The sequence below is a fragment of the Canis lupus genome, chromosome 1, assembly GCF_011100685.1.
Source record: "Canis lupus familiaris isolate Mischka breed German Shepherd chromosome 1, alternate assembly UU_Cfam_GSD_1.0, whole genome shotgun sequence".
Lineage (NCBI taxonomy): Eukaryota > Metazoa > Chordata > Mammalia > Carnivora > Canidae > Canis > Canis lupus.
In genome coordinates, this window is record NC_049222.1 from 98,401,977 (window position 1) to 98,416,062 (window position 14,086).

The 14,086-nt window shown below is 37.7% G+C and overlaps 1 long non-coding RNA gene across 24 annotated transcripts in view; it reads right to left on the reverse strand.

Annotated features, from left to right (window-relative positions):
* Positions 1-14,086, reverse strand: part of LOC119870859 — a 59,919-nt gene that overhangs the window by 30,555 nt on the left and 15,278 nt on the right. Inside the window, exon 6 of one of the 24 annotated variants that reach the window (XR_005354371.1) lies at positions 9,605-9,664. The exons of the other annotated variants lie outside the window; for them this stretch is intronic. This is a non-coding gene — a long non-coding RNA (uncharacterized LOC119870859). Of the gene's footprint in view, positions 1-9,604; positions 9,665-14,086 lie in introns of those variants that run through there. 24 annotated transcript variants of the gene reach the window in all.

Below are 14,086 nucleotides of genomic sequence, written 5' to 3' on the forward strand. Positions count from 1 at the left end.
AGGAAAAAATCAGAAGCCAAGAATACTCTATCCAGCAAAGCTTTCATTCAGAATAGAAGGTTATATAGTTTCTGGGAAAAACAGAAGTTAAAGGAATTCATGACCAGGAGCAAAAGCAGTTATTTCCCATCACACACAATGCCATCAGCCTATGAGTCCCAAATCCATAGTCCAGCTGCCCTCCTGCCTGAGTCAGCATGCACTACTGGCTACCTGCTCAAAGTCAATACACCTTCACTTCAGTTCGATAAGGATTCAAGCTGACACACTTCCCCTCAAAATCCAACCCCTGTGCTCAAGTTTGTGCACAAAAGTGGGCCTAATTATAACAGCAGAATGAAGCAACCCAAATAGTGACACCATTTCTGTGAAAGACATAAAGGATAAAAGGAGTGTGCTAGGCTGAGAGCATTTCCAACAGGCACATCAAAGAACAATACATACAGCATGATAATGGTTACTAAAAGAAATAAACCCGAGAAAATAAAACAAGGCAAAATCCGAGACAGAGACAAACTATAAGAGATTCTTAATCATAGGAAGCAAACTGAGGGTTACTGGAGGGGAGGAGATGAGGATATGGGGTAACTGGGTGATGGGCATTAAGGAGGGCATGGGATATAATGAGCACTGGGTATTATTGAAGACCAATGAATCCCTGAACTCTACCTCTGAAACTAATAATGTACTATATGCTAATTGAATTCAAATAAGAAAAAAAGAAATCCAAAATAGCATTCTGTTTGTGTCGAGGCTATTCATAGAATGTTTGTAATTTTCTATTCTCCAAAACTACTCAGTTGGCAGATAAGTGGAAAAATTAAAACTGATTATTTTTTGTCCAAAATTATTTTAAAATTTTAAATTTGTATAATTTTCCAAGAATGTCTATAATTATTCTATATAATGTCTATAATTATTAAGAATGTCCATAAAATAAGAAAACTAAGTTTTTTATTGCCTTAGAATTTATATTATCAGTTATCTAGGACCAAACAAAAATATAGGCCAAATATACAAAATGGTAAAATCTCAACCAATAATTAGGCAACTGCAGTTAGAAATGCAAATCCACTTCATAAAGTCTAGCTAATCTAATGAACCTTTCCTGAGTATCATAGATGTATAGGTCTATCACTTTTATGATAATTGGGTCTCTTGTATTATTTTATAACATTTCCCACTTGCCACTTTAATGTTTACAAACAATGATCACAACACTTTCCAGATGGGATCCTCACACCTTCCCTAGAGGTGAGTGATAGACAATGTTCTTGGTATTCCTCTGCCACCTGCCATCAACTGAGTGGTAGTGAGAGCTGGAGTGTGCCATCTCCATACTGTTTTTCACAGTGGCTGCACCAATTTACAATCCTACTAATGGTGCATGAGGGTTCCCTTTTCTCCACATCCTCCCCAACACTTGTTATTTCTCAAAATATAGTTTAAATTTAAAAAGTTAAAAGACCAATGAGGGATATTATATATTAATAAAAAGTTCAGTAGACCAAGATAAAACAATTATAAACATTAATGCCCCTAATGATAGACCATTAGAGTATACGAAGCAAAAACTGAGTTAAAGAGAGAAATCATTCTACAATAATAGTTGGAGACTTAGGGGTGCCTGGATGGCTCAGCTGGTTAAGCGTCTGACTCTCAATCTCAGCTCAGGTCTTGATCTCAGTCATGAGTTCAAGCCTCGCACTTTATTTATTAAAAAATAAATAAATATAAATAAAAATAATAGTTGGACATTTCAATACTCCTCTCACATAAAGCACAAAACCACCAGACAGAATGTAAAGACATAGAGAATTTAACATAATAAACCAACTAGATCTAATTGACACATATAGAGCACTCCACCCAACAACAAATGCATGCACATTTTTCCTCAAGTGCACATTTTTCCTCTGGGATAGGTCCTATGCTAGGAAAGAAATTATGACTCTAGATTTAAAGAAATAGACATTAAAGTTTATACTCTAACCACAGTGGGATGGAGGTAGGAAATAACAACATAAAAAAAAAGGAAAACTCGAGACACCTGGGTGGCTCAGGAGTTTAGTGCTTGCCATCGGCCCAGGGCATGATCCTGGATTCCCAGGATTGAGCCCCCATCAGGCTCCCCAGGGGCACCTGCTTCTCCCTCTGCCTGTGTCTCTGCCTCTCTATGTGTGTCTCATGAATAAATAAGTAAAATCTTTTAAAAAATGGAAAATTCACAATATTGTAGAAATTAAACAGCAGTTTTAAACAACCTGTGGATAAAAGAAGAAATCACAGGAGAAATTAGATAATATTTAGCTGTGAATGAATATGAAGACATAACATACTAAAACTTATGCCACACAATGAAAACAGTGTTAAGGGGTAAACCTCTAAGTAGAAGCACATTAAAAAACAAGAAAGATCTCAAATCAACAACCTAAATTTACAACTTAGGAACTTGAAAAAGAGCAACAAACTAAACTCAAACTAGCAGAAGGAAAGAAATAATAAAGAGATAAATGAAATAGACAAAAGAAAAATAGAGACAATGAAAAATTAGTTCTTTGAAAAAAATCAACCAAATATTACTCAGCCATTAGAAACAACAAATACCCACCATTTGCTTCGACCTGGATGGAACTGGAGGGTATTATGCTGAGTGAAATAAGTCAATCAGAGAAGGACAAATATTATATTGTCTCATTCATTTGGGGAATATAATAGTGAAAGGGAATAAAGGGTAAAGGAGAGAAAATGAGTGGGAAATATCAGAGAGGGAGACAGAACATGAGAGACTCCTAACTCTGGGAAACAAACAAGGGGTGGTAGAAATGGAGGTGGGTGGGTGGGGTGGGGATGACTGGGTGATGCGCACTGAGGGAGGCACTTGGTGGGATGAGCACTGGGTGTTATGCTATATGTTGGCAAACTGAACTCCAATAAAAAAAGTAAACAAAGAAATAAAGTATATACATAAAAAATAAATAAAATAAATAAAAACTAAAAAAAAAGAAAGAAAGAAAAAATCAACCAAATTGTCAAACTTTTAGCTAGGTGGACTAAGGCAAAGGGAAGACTCAAGTTGATATAATCAGAAATGAAAGTGGGGACAATACTGATTTTACAGAAATAAAAAGGATTATAAGAGAATAACAGGAACAACTGTACAACAAAAAAAATTGGCTAACCTGTATGAAATAAATTCCTAGAAACACAAAACCTACCAACATGAAACCATGAAGAAAACAATTTGAATAGATCTATAATTAGTAAGGTAATTGAGTCAGTAGTAAAAAGCTGCCCAACAGGGACACCTGGGTGGCTTATGGTTGAGCATCTCTCTTTGGCTCAGGGCATGATCCCAGGATCCTGGGATCCAGTGCTACATGGGATTCCTTGCAGGGAGCCTGCTTCTCCTTCTGCCTGTGCCTCTCATGAATAAATAAAGGTTTAAAAAACTAAAAAAACTTGCCCAACCAATAAAACCCTGGACCTGATGACATTTAAAGAACAATATTAATCTTTCTCAAACTTTTCCATGATGATTGAAGAGAAGGGAAACACTTCCTAACTCGTTCTATAAGGTCAACATAAGCCTGATACCAAAGCCAAAGACACCAGAAGAAAACTAGAGACTAATATGCTTCATAAACACTTATGCAAAAATCCTCAAAATAATAGCAGACAAAATTCAGCCGCATATATAAAGGATTATATAGTATGACCAAGTGAGAGCTCCTGGAATGCAAGGATGGCTCAGCAAAGAAAAATCAGTCAATACACCATAGAAGGGAAAAAACCCCTGTGATCATCTGAATTGATGGAGAAAACACATTGACCAAATTCAACATTTTTTCATAATAAAAACACTTAACAAGAAAGGAATAGAAGGAAATCAATCCCACATAGTAAAAGCCATATAGGAAAAACCCACAGTAAACATAATTCTCAAAGGCAAAAGAATGAAAACTTTTCTTCTAAGATCAGAAACAAGGACAGGGTGTCTGCATGTCTCGGTCAGTTAAGCGTCCAACTCTTGATTTTGCCTCCTGAGATCAAACCCTGTGTTGTGATCCATACTGGGTGAGCAGTCTGCTTAAGATTTTCTCTCTCCCTCACCCCCTCCCTGGCTGGCTCTATCAAAAAGAAAGGAGAGGAGGGGAGGGGAGGGGAGGGGAGGGGGAGAGGAAGAGAAGACAAGACAAAAAAAGAAAGGTAATGATCCTTGTTTTCACAAATGTCTATTCAACACAGAACTGGAAGACCTAGCCAGAGCAATTAGGCAACAAAAAGAAATAAGATTATCTTTGTTTGCAGAGAATATATGTAGAACACCTTAAAGATTCCACAAAAGTTGTTAGAATAAATGAATTCAGCAATGTAATAGGATATAAAGTCAACACACAAAAATAATTTGCATTTCTATACACAGAAATTAACATTTTGAAAAGGAAATTACAAAAACAATTCTGTTTACAATAGCATCAAAAAGAATAAATTACTTAGGAATTAACTTAATCAAGGAGGTGTAAGATACAATGAAAATTCCAAAACATCACTGAAAGAAATTAAGAAGTCAAAAATGAATGAAAAAAACCACATTCCATGTTCCTAGATTAGAAGCCAATATTGTTCAAATGTCAATATTACCCAAAGTGATCTACAGATTCAATGCAATACCTACCAAAGTCTCAATGATATTATTACTAGAAATAGAAAAACCTACTCTAAAATTTATATGTATCTCAAGAGACCTTGAATAGCCAAAACAATCTTGAAAAAGAACAAACCTTATACCTTCTGACTTCAAAACCTACCACAAAGCTATGGTAAATCAAAAGAGTGTGCAACTGGCATAAAGAAACCACATATGGACCCACAGAATAGAATAGAGAGCCCAGAAGTAAACCCTTACATATACAGTCAAATGGTTTTTGACAAGAATGCCCAGACTATTTAATAAAGAATGCACAGGCTCTTTGGCAGAACTGGATATGCCTGTGCAAAATAATGAAGCTAAATCCTTATCTAACACCATATACTAAAATTAACTTAAATTGAACAAAGAACTTAAATTTAAATGTTAGACCTAAAACATAAAGCTCTCAGAAGAAAACACAGGACTGAAGCTTCATGGCACTTTATTTTTTTTAATAATAAATTAATTTTCATTGGTGTTCAATTTGCCAACATACAGAATAACACCCAGTGCTCATCCCATCAAGTGCCCCCCTCAGTGCCCGACACCCATTCACCCCCACCCCCCACCCTCCTCCCCTTCCACCACCCCTAGTTCGTTTCCCAGTGTTAGGAGTCTTTATAGAAGGGAAGGGAGAAGAAATGGGTAGGAAATATCAGAAGGGGAGACAGAACATGGCACTTTATTTGGCAATGATTTTTTCGATATGATACGAAAGGCACAGGCAACAACAACAAAAAAATAGACAAATTAGACATTATAAAGTTTAAAAACTTTTAAAATTTAAATTCAATTTATTTTTTTAATTAAATTTAATTAACATACACTGCTATTAGTTTCAAAGGTAGAACTTAGTGATCCATCAGTCGCATACAACATCTGGTGTTTATTACCTCAAGGGCTCTCCCTAATGCCCATCACCCAGTTACCCCATCCCCCCAACCACCTCCCCTTCAGCAACTCTGTTTATCTTCTACAGCTGAGAGTCTCTTATGGTTTGCTCCCTATTTATTTATGCCTCTCTTCTTATTTTATTTTCCCTTCCCTCTCCCTATGTCCAACAAGTTTTCTTAAATTTCATGTATGAGTGAAATCACATTTTGACATTAAGAGACTATCCACATCTTGCTTATCCAAGTAAAAAGGGAATACACAGAATGGGAGAAAAATATGTAAATCATATATCTGATAAGGGATCACTATCCAGAATAGAGATTTCCTAAAATTCAACAACAAGAACAACAACAAACATTCAACAATGGGCAAATGACTTGAATAGAATTTCTCCAAAGGGGGGATCCCTGCGTGGCTCAGTGGATTAGCGCCTGTCTTTGGCCCAGGGCATGATCCTGGAGTCCCGGGATCGAGTCCCACGGTGGTCTCCCGGCATGGAGCCTACTTCTCCCTCCTCCTGTGTCTCTGCCTCTCTCTCTCTCTCTTTCTCTCTCTCTCTGTGTGTGTCTATCATAAATATATAAATAAATAAATCTTTAAAAAAAAGAATTTGGGGATCCCTGGGTGGCTCAGCGGTTTAGCACCTGCCTTTGGCCCAGGGTGCGATCCTGGAGTCCCGGGATCGAGTCCCGCGGCGGGCTCCCGGTGCGGAGCCTGCTTCTCCCTCCTCCTGTGTCTCTGCCATTCTCTCTCTCTCTCTCTGTCTATCATAAATAAATAATAATAATAAAAGAATTTCTCCAAAGAAGATATACAAATGGCCAGTAAGCACATGAAAAGATGGTAAACATTACTTATCATTAGGGAGATGCTAAGCAAAACTCCAGTGAGATACCGCCTCACACCTATCAGGATGGCTACTGTAGGAAAAAAAAGGCATTGGCAAGAACTTGAGAAACTGGAACCCTTGTGCGCTACTGGAATGTAAAATGGTATGGCTACTGTAGAAAACAGTATGAAAGTTCCTCAATAAGTTAAAATAAAAATCACCATAGGACCCAGCACACTTGCATTTCTGGGAACATACCCCAAACAAATGAAAGCAAGTTCTTGGAAGAGATATGTGTACACTCATGTTCATAGCAGCATTGGTCACATTATCTAAGATAACCCATGTCCATCAACTAATGAATGGATAGGCAAAATGTGCTATCTATCTATCTATCTATCTAATTAAAATAAAATATTACTTAGCTCTAAAAAGGAAGGAAATTCTCTAATGTTCTAAAACATGATAAACCTTGAGGACATTATGCTAAATGAAATAAGCCAGTCATAAAATACAGAGAAATACTTTGAAATTCCACTTATATACTGTATACACAGAGAAGTAAAAAATCACAAACACAGAAAAAATTATGGTTGCCAGGTGTGGAGAGGGAAAAGAATGGGAAGTTAATAGTATAGATTTTTGAATTTAAACATGAAAAGATCTTCAACAAATTGAGTTGGGAAAATTGGACAGCAACATGCAAAAGGATGAACCTGGACTAATTTCTTACACCATACACAAAAATAAACTCAAAATGGACTAAAAGACCTAAATGTAAGACCTAAAACCATAAAAGTCCTAGAGAAGAGCACAGGCAGTAATTTCTCTGACATTGGCCATAACAACTTTTTTTCTAGACATCTCTCTGAGGCAAGGGAAACAAAAGCAAAATTAAGCTATTGGGACCACACCAAAATAAAAATCTGTGTGCAGCAAAGGAAACAATCAACAAAACTAGAAGATAATCTACTGAATGGGAGAGGATACCTGCAAATGACATGTATGATAAGGACTTAGTATCCAAAATACATAAAGGACTTATACAACTCAACACCAAAAAACCCCCAAATCATCCAATTTAAAAGTGGGAAGAAGACATGAACCGACATTCCTCCAAAGATATACAGCTGGCCAACACACACATGAAAAGATGCTCAACATACACTCAACAAATAATAGGAATCAAAAGCACAATGAGATATTATCTCACACCTGTCAGAAAGGCTAAAATCAAAACCACAAACAAAACACAAGTGTTGGAGATGATATGGAGAAAAAAGAACCCTTTCTGGTGCAGGCATTGTGGAAGACAGTAGGGAGCTTCCTCAAAAAACTAAAAATAGAACTACCTTAGATGGCTGCCATGTCTATTCTCACCCTAGAAGAAGTCTCCGGTTTTATTCTCTGAAAATATTTCTGTACTGCAGGATATAAGGCACATACCTTAACCATAACCCTAACATTAACCCTAACCATGTGGAGAGTTCTCTGAACTGCAAAATACAAGACACATATCCTTACCCAAACTTGAACTCTAACACTAATCCTAATCCATAACAGTTAACCCATAACCCTTAATCCCTAACCCCTAACATTAAACCCTAACTTAAACACAAAGCCTAGAACTCCAGAGAGGTCTCTGAATTTCAGGATACAACCAGGCACATACCCTAATTCCTAACCCCTAACCAATAACCCCCAATGGCTAACCTTAAACCCTAATCATAACCTCAGCAGAAGTCTGGGGTTTTATTCTCTAGAGAAGTCTCTCAACTGCAGAATACCAGCACATACTCTAGCCTAATCCCAACCCTAACTCTAATCCTAGATATGAGAAAGTAGTTTCCTGAACATATGATAAGGAAGCTGAGAAGCAGCCTACTTATCCTGGAGAAGACCCCAAACATTTAAGAATTCATAGTATTTCTGGAAATGTATGTGAAGGTAGACATAAAAATGGAAGGACCAATTTGACTATTTAAAGAATACTTAGGGTCCCTAATCCCCTCCTTGCCTCAGTTTTGTAGATGGCTGCCATGTCTATTCTCACCCAAGCAGAATTCTGGGATCTTATTCTCTAGAGAGATCACTGAACAGCATAATACCAGGTTCATACTGTAACCCTAAACCTAAACTTATTAACTTAAGTCCTAAACCTAACCCTAACACTAAACCCAACCCTAATCCTTTAGAGAGATCATTGAGCTGAAAAATAACAGGCACATATCCTAGTTATAGTCCTAACTATAACCCTAAATCTAAGAAATTGGCTTCTGGAACACACAATAAGAAAACACGAGGATAGGGATCCCTGGGTGGCGCAGCGGTTTGGCGCCTGCCTTTGGCCCAGGGCGCGATCCTGGAGACCCGGGATCGAGTCCCACGTCGGGCTTCCGGTGCATGGAGCCTGCTTCTCCCTCTGCCTGTGTCTCTGCCTCTCTCTCTTTCTCTCTCTGTGACTATCATAAATAAATAAAAATTAAAAAAAAAAAAAAGAAAACACGAGGATAAAAAATAGAACTACCCTAAAATGCAGTAATTCTACTACTGGGTGTTTACTCCCCAAATACAAAAACACTAATTCAAAGGGATATATGCACCCCAATGTTTATAGCAGCATCATCCACAATAGCCAAATTATGGAAGCAGCCAAAGTGTCCATTGATATATGAACAGATAAAGAAGTTATATATACATATAATGGAATATTACTCAACCATAAAAGAATGAAATCTTGCCATTTGCAACAACATGGATGATCCAGAGAGTATAATGCCAAGTGAAATAAGTCAGAGAATGACAAATACCAAATGATCTCACTCACATGTGGAATTTAAGAAACAAAATAAATAAACAAATTGGGGGGAAAGAGCCCAGAAACAGACTCTTAACTAGAGAACAAAGTGATGGTGGGTGGGGGATGGTTGAAATAGGTGATGGGGTTTTAGAGTACATTTATATTGATGAGCACTGAGTAATATATCGAATTTGTGAGTCACTATATTGTACATCTGAAATGAATACCACACTGTATGTTAACTACACTGGAATTAAAATAATTTAACAATTTACCTTTTAAGCCAAAGAAAGAAAGAACAAGGGCAGCCCCAGTGGCTCAGGGGTTTAGCGCCACCTTCGGCCTGGGGTGTGATCCTGGAGACCTGGGATCAAGTCCCACACTGGGCTTCCTGCTTGGAGCCTGCTTCTCTCTCTGCCTGTGTCTCTGCCTCTCTCTCTCTCTGCATCTGTCATGAATAAATAAATAAAATCTTTAAATTAAAAAAAGAAAAGAAAGAACAAGAAAAAATGGAAAGTCTCAGAACTTTCCAACCTAAGGAGAGATTTGGACATACAATTTCATGAAGCTATTACATCAATATAACAACCCCAAATGATCTCAAAGATGCATTATAATAAAACTGTCTACAATCGAAGGGAAGGAGAGAATTTTAAAAGCATCAAGAGGAAAAAAAAAAAACCCTCTCATATATAAAGGAACCTCCTAAAATGGTTATCAGTGGATTTCTCAACAGAAATCTTGTAGGCCAGGAGAGTGAGATGACAAGTTCAAAGTGCAGAAAGAAAAAACTGCCAAACAAAAATACTTTACCCAGAAAATATGGCTTTCAGAAGTGAACAAGAGATAAATATTTTCTCCAAAAGAAAAAAAAAAAAAACAAAAGCTGAGGGCATTGATCTAAATGGGACGTGCAGGATTCTTGGATGTTTCAGATGTTGAGCATCTGCCTTCGGCTCAGGGCATGATCCTGGAGTCCCGGGATCGAGTCCCACACTGGGTTCCCTGTAAGGAACCTGCTTCTCCCTCTGCCTGTATCTCTGCCTCTGTGTGTCTCTCATGAATGAATAAATAAAATCTTAAAACAAATAAACTGGACCTACTCATAAGAAATGCTGACAATTCTTTTTTAAGATTTTTTAAAAAGATTTTATTTATTGAGACACACACACACACACACAGAGGGGGGCGGAGAGAGAGAGAGAGAGAGAGAGGCAGAGACACAGGCAGAGGGAGAAGCAGGCTCCATGCAGGGAACCCGACATGGGACTCGATCCTGGGTCTCCAGGATCACACCCCGGGCTGCAGGCGGCGCTAAACCGCTGCGCCATCAGGGCTGCCCTTAAGATTTTTTTTTAAAGAGAGAAAGAGCATGAATGGGAGGGTCAGAAGGAGAGAATCTCAAGTAGACTCCATGCTCAGTGTGGAGCCTGACAGTGGGCTTGATCACAAGATCCTGAGATCATGAACTGAGCCAAAACGAAGAATCAGATGCTTACCTGACTGTACCACCCAGGTACCCCAAGAAGTTATTAAAGTTGAAACACAATGGTACTACTTAACAAAATTAAAAGTGAAAATATAAAACATGCTGGTAAAGGTAAGTATACAAATTTAAAATAGAGTAATAATGTAATATGGTATTGTGAAAATAATTATAGTATAAAGGTTAAAGAATAAAACTATAAAAATACCAATAGCTAGAATTATTTGTTAATGAATACCTAAAACAAAAAGATGCATTTTTTGATACCAAAAACATGAAGTGTGATGAGTAAAAGGGCAGAGGTTTGTATGTAATTGAAATTAAGTTATCAGCTTAAAATAGACTGATACATCTGTAAGATGTTTTAGGTAAGCCGCATGTTAACAAGGCAGAAATCTACTGTAGATACACAAAACACAAGAAGAGCATTAAAGCACACCATTATGAAAAAGTATCAGTTTACAAGAAAAGACAGCAAGAGATGAACAGGGAGCTATAAAACAGCCAGAATGCAATTAATAAGATGGCATTAGGAATTCCCTCCTATCAGTAGTTACTCTAAATGTAAATGGATTAACTTCTCCAAAAAAAAAAAAAAAAAAAAAAAAAAAAAAAGGCAGAGTAGATAGATTTAAAAAAAGACACCCCCTCCCCCCGCCAAAGACCCACCAATACGCTGCCTATAGGAGATTCACTTCAGCTTCAAAGACACACATTAGACAGAAAGTGAAGGGATGGAAAAAATAATCCACGCAAATGAGAACATGAGTAGCTATACTTAGATATATAGACTAACTCAAACACTGTAATGGAAGACTAAGAATAAGAAGGTCACTGTATAATGATGAAGGTATCAATTCCTCAAGAGAACATAACAATCATAAATTTTCACACACCAACATCAGAACACCTTAACATAGTACACAAATATGAACATATTGGAAGGGAGAAATAGACCACAATACGATAATAGCAGAAGACTTCAATACCCCTTCCATTGTTGAAGTCAGACAAAAACAAACAATAAGAGACATTGACCATACTTTAGACCAAATTTACCTAACAGATGTATACAGAACATTCCATTCAACAGGTACAGAATACACATTCTTCTTAAGTGCCCATGGAATGTTTTCAAGGATAGATCATATGCTGGATCACAAAAGAAGTCTTACTTATTAGCATATTGATGAAGATTGAACTCATACCAAGCATCTTTTCTAACCATAATGTTAATGGAGCTAGAAATCAGTAACAGGAGAACTGGAAAACTAATGTGGAAATCAATACACTTCTGAAAAACCAATGAGGCAAAGAAGAAATCAAAAGGAAAACAAGGTATCTTGAAACATATGAAAACGGAAACACAACTTACAGAAACTTAAAGGATACAACAAAAATTCTACAAGGAAAGCTTATAGGACAGCCCAGGTGGCTCAGCGGTTTAGCGCTGCCTTCAGCCCAGGGCGTGATCCTGGAGACCCCGGATCAAGTTCCACGTCGGGATTCCTGCATGGGGTCTGCTTCTCCCTCTGCCTGTGTCTCTGCCTCTCTCTGTGTGTCTCATGAATAAATAAAATCTTTAAAAAAATAAAAAAATAAAAGGAAAGCTTATAATGATAAAATGTCCATATTAAGAACAAAGATATTAAATAACCTAATTTCACATCTCAAGAAACTAGAAAAACTATGCCCAAAGTCAGAAAAAGGAAGGGAAAAGCAAAGTTGAGAGCAGCAATAAACAGAGTAAAAAACCAACAACAGAAAAGCTCAAGGAAAGTAAGAGCTGATTTTTCAAAGGATGAACAAAATTGACAACCCTTTAGTCAGACTACGAAAAAAGGAGAGAAGACTCAAAATCAGAAATTAAAGAGGAGGGATCCCTGGGTGGCACAGTGGTTTGGTGCCTGCCTTTGGCCTAGGGCGCGATCCTGGAGACCCAGGATCGATTCCCACGTCGGGCTCCCGGTGCATGGAGCCTGCTTCTCTCTGCCTGTGTCTCTGCCTCTCTTTCTCTCTCTGTGACTATCATAAATAAATAAAAATTAAAAAAAATTTTAAAAAAAGAGGAAATATTACAACTGATGCCACAGAAATACAAAGGATCACAAGGGACTTCTGTGAATTATTATACACCAACAAACTGGATATCCTAGAAGAAACAGATAAATTTCTACAAACATACAACCATCCGAGACTGAATCATAAAGACGCAGAAGAGGGATCCCTGGGTGGCGCAGCGGTTTGGCGCCTGCCTTTGGCCCAGGCCGCGATCCTGGAGTCCCGGGATCGAGTCCCACGTTGGGCTCCCGGTGCATGGAGCCTGCTTCTCCCTCTGCCTATGTCTCTGCCTCTCTCTCTCTCTCTCTCTCTCTCTCTGTGTGACTATCATAAATCATAAATAATAATTTTTAAAAAGACGCAGAAGATGTGAATAGACTAATAGCATGTAAGGAGATTGAATCAGTAATATAAAACCTCCCAATAAAGAAAAGCCCAGGACCCAGGGTTTCCCAGGTGAATTCTACCAAACATTTAAGGAAGAATTAAATGTGAATCTTTCTCAAATGCCTTCAAAAAAAACTGAAGAGGACAGAATGCTCCCAAACTCATAAGACCAGCATTACCCTGATACCCAAACCGGGTTCAGAAGCCCGGTTTGGGTATCAGAGTGAGTGATCTGATCAGGTGAATAAGAGAAGCCCTTCTGAAAAATCATCATATAGTTTCACTCATACGGGGAATATAAGAACTAGTGAAAGGGACTTTAAGGGAAAGGAGGGGAACTGAGTGGGAAAAAATAGAGAGGGAGACAAACCATGAGAGACTCCTAACTCTGGAAAACAAAGGATTACAGAAGGGGGTGAGGGGATGGGGTAACTGGGTGATGAGCACCGAGGAGGGCACTTGATGGGATGAGCACTGGGTGTTATACTCTATCTTGGAAAATTGAACTCCAATAAAAAAAAAATATACAAAAAAAATATACAAAAAAAATGTGATAACATTTAGAAACAAAAAGAAAGAAAGAAAGAAAGAAAGAAAGAAAGAAAGAAAGAAAGAAAGAAAGAAAGAAAGAGAGAAAGAAAGAAAAAGAAAAGAAACACTAAAGAGGAGAAGACTTAGACCAATATCTGTGATGGATATAGGTGCAAAATTTCTCAACAAAATACTAGCAAACCAAATTCAACAGCATATTAAAAGTGTCACACACCAGGAACACCTGGTGGTTGAACAAGTGGTTGAACATCCAACTTTGGCTCAGGATTCTGGGATTGAGTCCCACATCAGGCTCCCTGCATGGAGCCTGCATCTTCCCCTGACCACGTCTATGACTCTGTGTCTCTTATGAATAAATAAAATCTTAAAGAAAAAGACTAGTTT